Source organism: Protopterus annectens, chromosome 2.part2 (genome assembly GCF_019279795.1).
Source record: "Protopterus annectens isolate FY-2018-M chromosome 2.part2, PAN1.0, whole genome shotgun sequence".
Taxonomy (NCBI): Eukaryota; Metazoa; Chordata; order Ceratodontiformes; family Protopteridae; genus Protopterus; species Protopterus annectens.
Genome location: NC_056730.1, coordinates 1118922920 through 1118930250, shown reverse-complemented (window position 1 = coordinate 1118930250; position 7331 = coordinate 1118922920). Strand labels below are relative to the sequence as shown.

Below are 7331 nucleotides of genomic sequence, written 5' to 3'. Positions count from 1 at the left end.
TGAAACTGAAATGATTCTCATTATTTAGTGATTTAACTCCTCAATGATTTGCCAGAAAACCACAAATTTTATGAGGAACAGTTCAAAAACATGAAGCAAAAATCTGTACATTCAGCAAAAATCTGGTAGGTTGAGAAACATGTTTGCCTCTGTACTGTAGATGTGACTATATTCAAAACACCACATTAACAGATCAGCATAAATTATGCTGCCTCTGTCAGTTGTACAATGAAGCCACTGAATTCAAAACTAAAAATATCAAACTTCAAGCCAAAACATAAAGGCCTTCAGCCCTAGCTCATGTAGAATATTACTGGAAAGAGATTTAACATCAAATACACAAAAGTAGGCTGTGAGGAGTTAGCTGGAGTTCTAACAGGAGTTAGAAACACTGGCTGATGTAATGCATGTTATAACCTAGTTCAAAAGGGGCTTTAAGATTAATCTCAAGAAAGTCAGAAGGGGTCTGGTAATCAATCCCTGACAGACACTATTAGACAGCCAGGTACTGTGATAAACATTTGTATTTTTCTTGTAATTTACAGAAGTGATGATGTTTGAGATGAACAACTTGTAGTTCTTTGCCGAGTTTATCTGAAATTATCTTGGAATCTACCCAATACTTAAGAAAAACAGATCTCCTGGAACACCCAGGGTGTTGGATCATAATGCAGCTCTAAATAATAGGTAATATCCAAAAGCTGGAAAAAAACTCAATCATATACGATGGTATCAAAAAATATTACCTCCTCTCCCTTATCTGCTTGCGTTTTTGTCAAATCTTTATTGCCTTAATTCACCAACACCAGTTTTTGTGGGGCAATGAAAATAAAACCAGATTTATCATGCAATTTTTTATTAACTGGATAGTAAGCTGGTGGAGTAGAATTAAGAATAATAGAATTTAAATGGCACAACATCACAGTCTTCATTCACTCCTACATCACTGTTCTTAAACTAGTGCCTTAAATTCAAAAGCCTGCAAATGCATTCCAAATTCTTAAGTCTAGTACTCAACAGTAACACACAAAGGAATACACTTTGAACCTTAACTAAATACATCAATTAATTCATTTTGTAAAGAAAACTGGAAATATTAAAAACAAGGGTGTTGACTGAATCACTGTTTTAACTGTTGGAAAGCTTCTGGAATATGCTTTAGGTTTCCTACTATCCCTTCGACATTTAGGTCTAAACAAGTATAGAATGTAGAGGAAAGTACAGTTGTGTACACTTACCATAAATGTAGATGTTCGAGTGTATTCACTGTTGCAGTCATCACATTTGGGTTATCCCTGCCAGGGTAGCCCTCAGCAGGCCCAAATACCAGAGACTTAGTATTTCTGCATCAGGTGCTGTTGCTTCAGGACTGATGTCAGGTCGTCAGTAGTATAAAGTAAGGCAGCTGTTGCCATTACATCAATTTTTCTTGCCCTAACCTGTCAGGAGCCCGCAAGTAGGAGCCAAGTTCTGGTGGAAAAACCCCATCAGTGGAAAATAAATACCAATATGTGTCTTGTAAGGAAAAAGAAGAAAGGGGGATGGAGGGAGGGAAAACAGGACTACAACAGTGAATACATTAGAACATCTACATTTATGGTAAGTGTACACAACTGTACTATGTGCTTCTTGTTTCACTGTTGCAGTCATCACAGTTGGGTTGATTCCCAAAGCTGAGGAAAAGGGTGGAGGCAGTTAAGGAAGCTAGGGGCTGGTAAGGATGCCCTGCAAAACTGCAGAGGCAAACCCTGCCCTGGATTTGGAGAAGACAGGCAGGTGGCAATGCTTGGCAAAAGTGTAAACAGATGTCCAGGTGGCAGCCTCCAGGATGTCCCTGGTGGGGACTCTTCTGAGGAAAGCTGCAGAGGTGGAGGCGGCTCTGGTTGAGTGTGTCCTGACCCCCATGGGTGGGGGAGCTTTCCATGTTGTTTGTAGCAGTAGTGGATGCAGTGTACTATCCATTTGGAGTTGGTTTGTTTGGAGATGACTTTGCCTTCTGTCCCTGTAGCAAAGCTAGCCAGCAATTGATCAGACTTTCTGAAGGATTTAGTCCTGTCTAGATAGAATCTGAGCTGTCTGTGCACATCTAGAGAGTAAAGAATCATTTCCCCCTTGTTCCGTGAATTAGGAAAAAAAGGTGGGCAAATGAATGGATTGGTTGAGAGCCACACTGGACACCACCTTGGGCATTAAGGATGGGTTAGTTCTGAGGGATATCCTGTCAGCATGGAACATGATGAAGGGTTCCACAGACATGAGCGCTTGCAGCACAGAGACTCTTCTGGCTGAAGTTGTGGCCAGAAGGAAAGCTGTCTTCCAGGAGAGAAATTTTAGCTTTGCAGAAGAAGCTGGTTGAAAAGGGGGGAGGGTGAGCTTTTCCAGTACAAAGTTAAGGTCCCAAGCTGATGTTGGTGCCCTTCTGTGCGCCCTCAAGTTGTTAATCCCTCTTAGGAACTGTTTGATCAAAGGGTGTGAGAAAAGGGGCTGCCCAGTGGGAAAATGAGCAGAAATAGCAGAGGCATGAATTTTTATAGAGGAGAAAGAGAGACCACTGTGTAGTAGGTCAGCTATGTAATCCAGGATGAGGGGGAGGGAGGGCAGTGGTATATTGGCTCCTTTAGCCTGGATGCAGGTGCAGAACCTTTTCCATTTGTCAGAATAAGACTTCCTGGTGCTAGGGAGTCTGGCCTCAAGGAAAACATCTAGAACCTGTTTACTGAGGTTGGCAGATTGGTTTTTGGTTAGGGAATAAGCCAAGCTGCCAAATTGAGTGTCTGCAATTGGGAATGCATGAATTCCCCTTCCCTCTGGGTCAGGAGGATAGGAATCTGGGGAAGATGCCATGGAGGCAGTGGGGACAGACTCTGCAGCAAGGGGTACCAGTGCTGTCGGGGCCAGTCTGGAGCTATAATAATGGTCCTTGGTTTTCCCCCTTTAATTTGAGCAGTACCTTGGGGATGATAGAAAGTGGGAGGAAAGGCATAGGCTGCTAGATTGACCCAGGGGAAGAAAGTACAGTTTTGTACCTACCATAAATGTAGATGTTCGAGTGTATACACTGCTGCAGTCATTACACTTGGGTTATCCTGCCGTCAGGCGGTTCCCCAGTCGGCCTGAGTTCCAAAGTCTTGGTCCAGCATCGGTTGCTGTTGCCTCCTCCCTGACGTCAGTGCGACAGGGGTATATAACATGCAGCCGACGCCATTTTCTTAAGTTTTTCTTGCCCCAGATGTCAGGTGCCTCCAAATAAGTAGACAATTCCAATTGCTAATAAAACATACATAAGAAAAGCAAAAAACAACTTACAGCTACCAGCAAATACTCCCCATAGGTAGTAAAAGTAGGAGACATAGGTACATAACAGCCAGAAAGAGGGGAAGGAGGGAGGGTAACCTGGACTGCAGCAGTGTATACACTCGAACATCTACATTTATGGTAGGTACAAAACTGTACTATGTTCATCGTGTTACACTGCTGCAGTCATTACACTTGGGTAGAATCCCAAAGCTGAGGTAGGGTGGCTGGTTCTATAAGGCATTAGGGGTGGCTATAAGGCCCTGCAGTACTGCAGTGGTGAAGCCAGCTCTGGATTTAGAGTATAGAGGCAGATAGTAAAGCTTGGTGAAGGTATGTACAGAACTCCAAGTTGCTGCTTCCAAAATATCCTTGGTAGGTACTCCCCTGAGGTAGGCAGCTGAAGTGGCTGTTGCCCTGGTGGAGTGAGATCTAATGCTGCTAGGTACAGGTTTTCCATGGTATGTGTAGCAGAAACTTTTACAATGTCCTATCCATTTTGAAATAGTCTGTTTTGAAATGGCTTTTCCCTGTGCTCCTGCAGCATATGCTACCAATAATTGCTCAGATTTTCTGAAAGCTTTGGTTTTGTCCAAGTAGAAGCGTAACTGCCTGTGAATGTCCAAAGAATGCAGTAGTCTCTCCCCTTTACTCTGTGGTTTAGGATAAAAAGTTGGCAGGTGAATAGTTTGGTTTAGAGCCACACTGGATACCACCTTTGGCATAAACGTAGGGTTAGTTCTTAAAGACACCCTGTCCTGGTGGAAAATGAGGAAAGGTTCCACTGCCATTAGTGCCTGTAATTCTGAAACTCTTCGTGCTGATGTTATTGCCAGGAGCAGGGCAGTTTTCCAAGAGATATATTTTAATTCTGCTGTGTTAGCTGGCTCAAAAGGAGGTAAAGTTAATTTTTCCAAAACAAAGTTGAGGTCCCAAGTTGGAGTAGGTGCTCTACGGGGCGGTCTTATGTTTTTAGCCCCCCTGAGGTACTGTTTTAACAGAAGATTAGAGGAAATTGGTGGATCCATGTTGTAATGATCAGAGATGGCAGAGGCATGGATCTTGATGGATGAGAAGGAGAGTCCTTTGTCCAGCATCTCAGTTAAGTATTGTAGTATCTGAGGAATATTTGGGACAAGAGGGTCAAGGCTGTGAGCTTGGTTCCAGGCACAGAATCTCTTCCATTTATCCAAATAGGCTTTCCTGGTACTTGGCCTTCTGGCTTCCAGAATGACATCCATAACAGCTTTGGAGAGAGGCACTGCTTGCTTGACTAAGCAGCTAGGTTTAAGGTCTTTAGCTGGCTCTGTAGTATTTGATTGTTAGGCTGTGTCAGCAGATGTGGGATTTGAGGCAAAATCCAGGGTGGTTCTTGTGCTAAGCTCCTTAAGATTGAGTACCAGTGCTGGCATGGCCAGTCCGGTGCAATCAGGATCATCTTTGGCTCTTCTTGCCTGGCTTTTAGGAGTACCTTTGGCAGGAGAGGTAGTGGTGGGAAAGCGTATACTTGTAGGTTCTTCCAGCTGAATGAGAGGGCATCCACTTTCCATGCTTGTGGATGGTAACCCCTTGTGCAGAATTTTTGTAGCTGGCAGTTTATGCAAACATATCTATGTCCAGGCTCCACCATTTCTGTGTTATCATTCTGAATATTTGTGGATTTAATTCCCATTCATGGGGATCCATGATGTTTCTGCTTAAGTTGTCCGGCAGTGTGTTTTTCTCTCCTGGCAGGAATTGTGCTTGCAGATGAACGTGATGGTTTATAGCTGTGTTCCACAAGGTCATGGCTTGTCTGCATAGGGGGTAGGAGTGAGTGCCCCCTTGCTTGTTTATGCACCACATAACTGTGGTGTTGTCTGTCTTTATCAGTTGTCGTCCTGGATGCAGCAGGTCCTTGAAAGCTATAAGGGCATTTTGTACAGCTAGCATCTCTTTTTGATTGACGTGAAGATGCCTTTGTTCTGCGGGCCACATGCCCTGAAAACATTTGCCTGCCATGTGTGCCCCACAGGTGTAAAGCCGATGCAGCTGTTGTCAGTGTTTGCCTGGCTGTGGGTTGTGTAAAAGGCTGTCCCTTGTTGAGGTGACAAGCTTGAGCCCACCATTGAAACTCCTGTTGAAGGCATGGGATTAGTGGTATAACTGTTTCCAAACTTTGACACTCTTGAGACCATACATTCTTTAGGTACCATTGTAGTTTCCTCATATGCACTTTGGCATACGGAATTAGTAGTATGCAGGATGCCATGTAACCCAATGCCTGCAGAATATTTCTTGCAGGGAGTTGGGTATTGACTTTGTTGCCATCAATTTAAAGCATTGAGTCAGTTGTCTTTGCTTGTCTGGCGTGAGATAAGCCATCTGGGCCATTGTGTTCAAGCTGGCACCCAGGAATATAATCTCTTTTGAGGGCACTAGTTTTGATTTATTTTCGTTTACTGTGTGCCCAAGGCAACTTAGTAACTTTTATACAAACGCCAGATGCTTTAGAAGAATGTCCTTGCTCTCTGCTTGAATCAGGCAGCCATCCAGGTACGGATAAATTTGAATTCCTTTCTGTCTGCAAACTGCAATTACTGGTGCCAGGCACTTTGTGAAAACCCTGGGCGCAGTAGATAAGCCAAAGGGCAGTGCAGAGAATTGGTAGTGCATTGAACCAGCTATTAATCGGAGGTATCTGCTGCAGTTTTGTCTGATAGGGACATGCAGGTATGCCTCTTTGAGGACCAGAGTCACGAGCCAAGCTTTCTTGCCCAGCATGGGAAGAAGCTGCTGTAATGTCAACATTTTTAATTTCGGAACATCCAGGTAAGTGTTTAGAGATGAAAGATAAAGAATGGGCCTCCAGGCTTTGTCCTTTCTGGGTACCAGAAAGTCTTGAGTAAAATCCTTGTCCTTGCTCCTGTGATGGTACCTTTTGAATAGCTCTCATATCCATGAGTGCTGTAATTTGTTTTTGAGCTTCTGCCCATTGATTTGGTGGCAGATTTGGCATTCTTTTTAACCTTGGCAGAGTGTGAATGTGGAACCTGTAACCTTGAAATACAATGTTGAGAACCCATTTGTCTGTGGTGATCACTTGCCAATTGTGGTAGAAGAGTGCTAGTTTTCCTCCCAAGGGGGCTGCCAAGAGGGATTTGTTTGGCAGCTGTAGTGGGAAGTCATTGGAACTGCTTTTTATATGGTTGGGGCCTGTCTTCCCCTTCTTTCTGGCCTGATGCAACCCATTGTCGAGGCCTATAAGGACCTTGTGTTTGACCTCTACCTCTTGGTCGTCTGTATCTTCCCCTTTGAAGTCTGTCTGTAATTGGAAAGGACCAATTCTTAGTTGGCCAGTTTCTGCTAAATCTAGGAGGCTGCACCTGTAAGAAATCCTTCACTGTTTGCATGGATTTTGCCTTATCCTCCATTTTCTTTAATACCTCTTCTGCCTTAACTCCAAATAACACATCCTGCTGCAAAGGTGCATCCAATAATTTTGCTTTAACATGATCTGGTAACACATGTTCTTTTAACCAAGCATGTCTTCTAATGACAGAGCCTGTAACTGATGCTCTGCAGGAGGCCTCTAGAGAATCAAAACCACACTGCAAAGTATGCTTTCCCACTTGTTCACCTGCATGCAATAAATCCTGCATTTCTTTAAAGTTAGGAGGATCTGATTCTGGAAGCATTTTCTGTTTTAACTGAGACAGTAAAAATTGCTGATATTTTAGCATGTGAAACTGGCAATTTAAGGCTCTCATTGCTAAAGTTGCAGACGTATATACTTTCTTTCCCCATCTGCCTAGTGCTCTGGAATCTCTGTCAGCGGGGACTGGATTCTTGGCTGATGAGGCCTTAACTCCTTTGGGTCCCTGAGAAATAGTTTCAGGGTCAGCTACAGGGCTTTTATACAGAAATTTACATGAGTGAGGGACTCGGTAGTATCTGTCAGGTTTAACAGGGGCTGGAGGTAAGGAATCAGGATTTAAGCTGGATTCAGTATACACATCATCCACAACATCTAACACTGGCGGAATAGCAAGGGGTCT

At 43.6% G+C, this 7331-nt stretch overlaps 1 protein-coding gene across 3 annotated transcripts in view; it reads right to left on the bottom strand.

The window, feature by feature from the left end:
* TJP2 (tight junction protein 2) overlaps positions 1-7331 on the bottom strand; it is a 2224967-nt gene that overhangs the window by 426263 nt on the left and 1791373 nt on the right. The gene's annotated exons all lie outside the window — the stretch shown is intronic.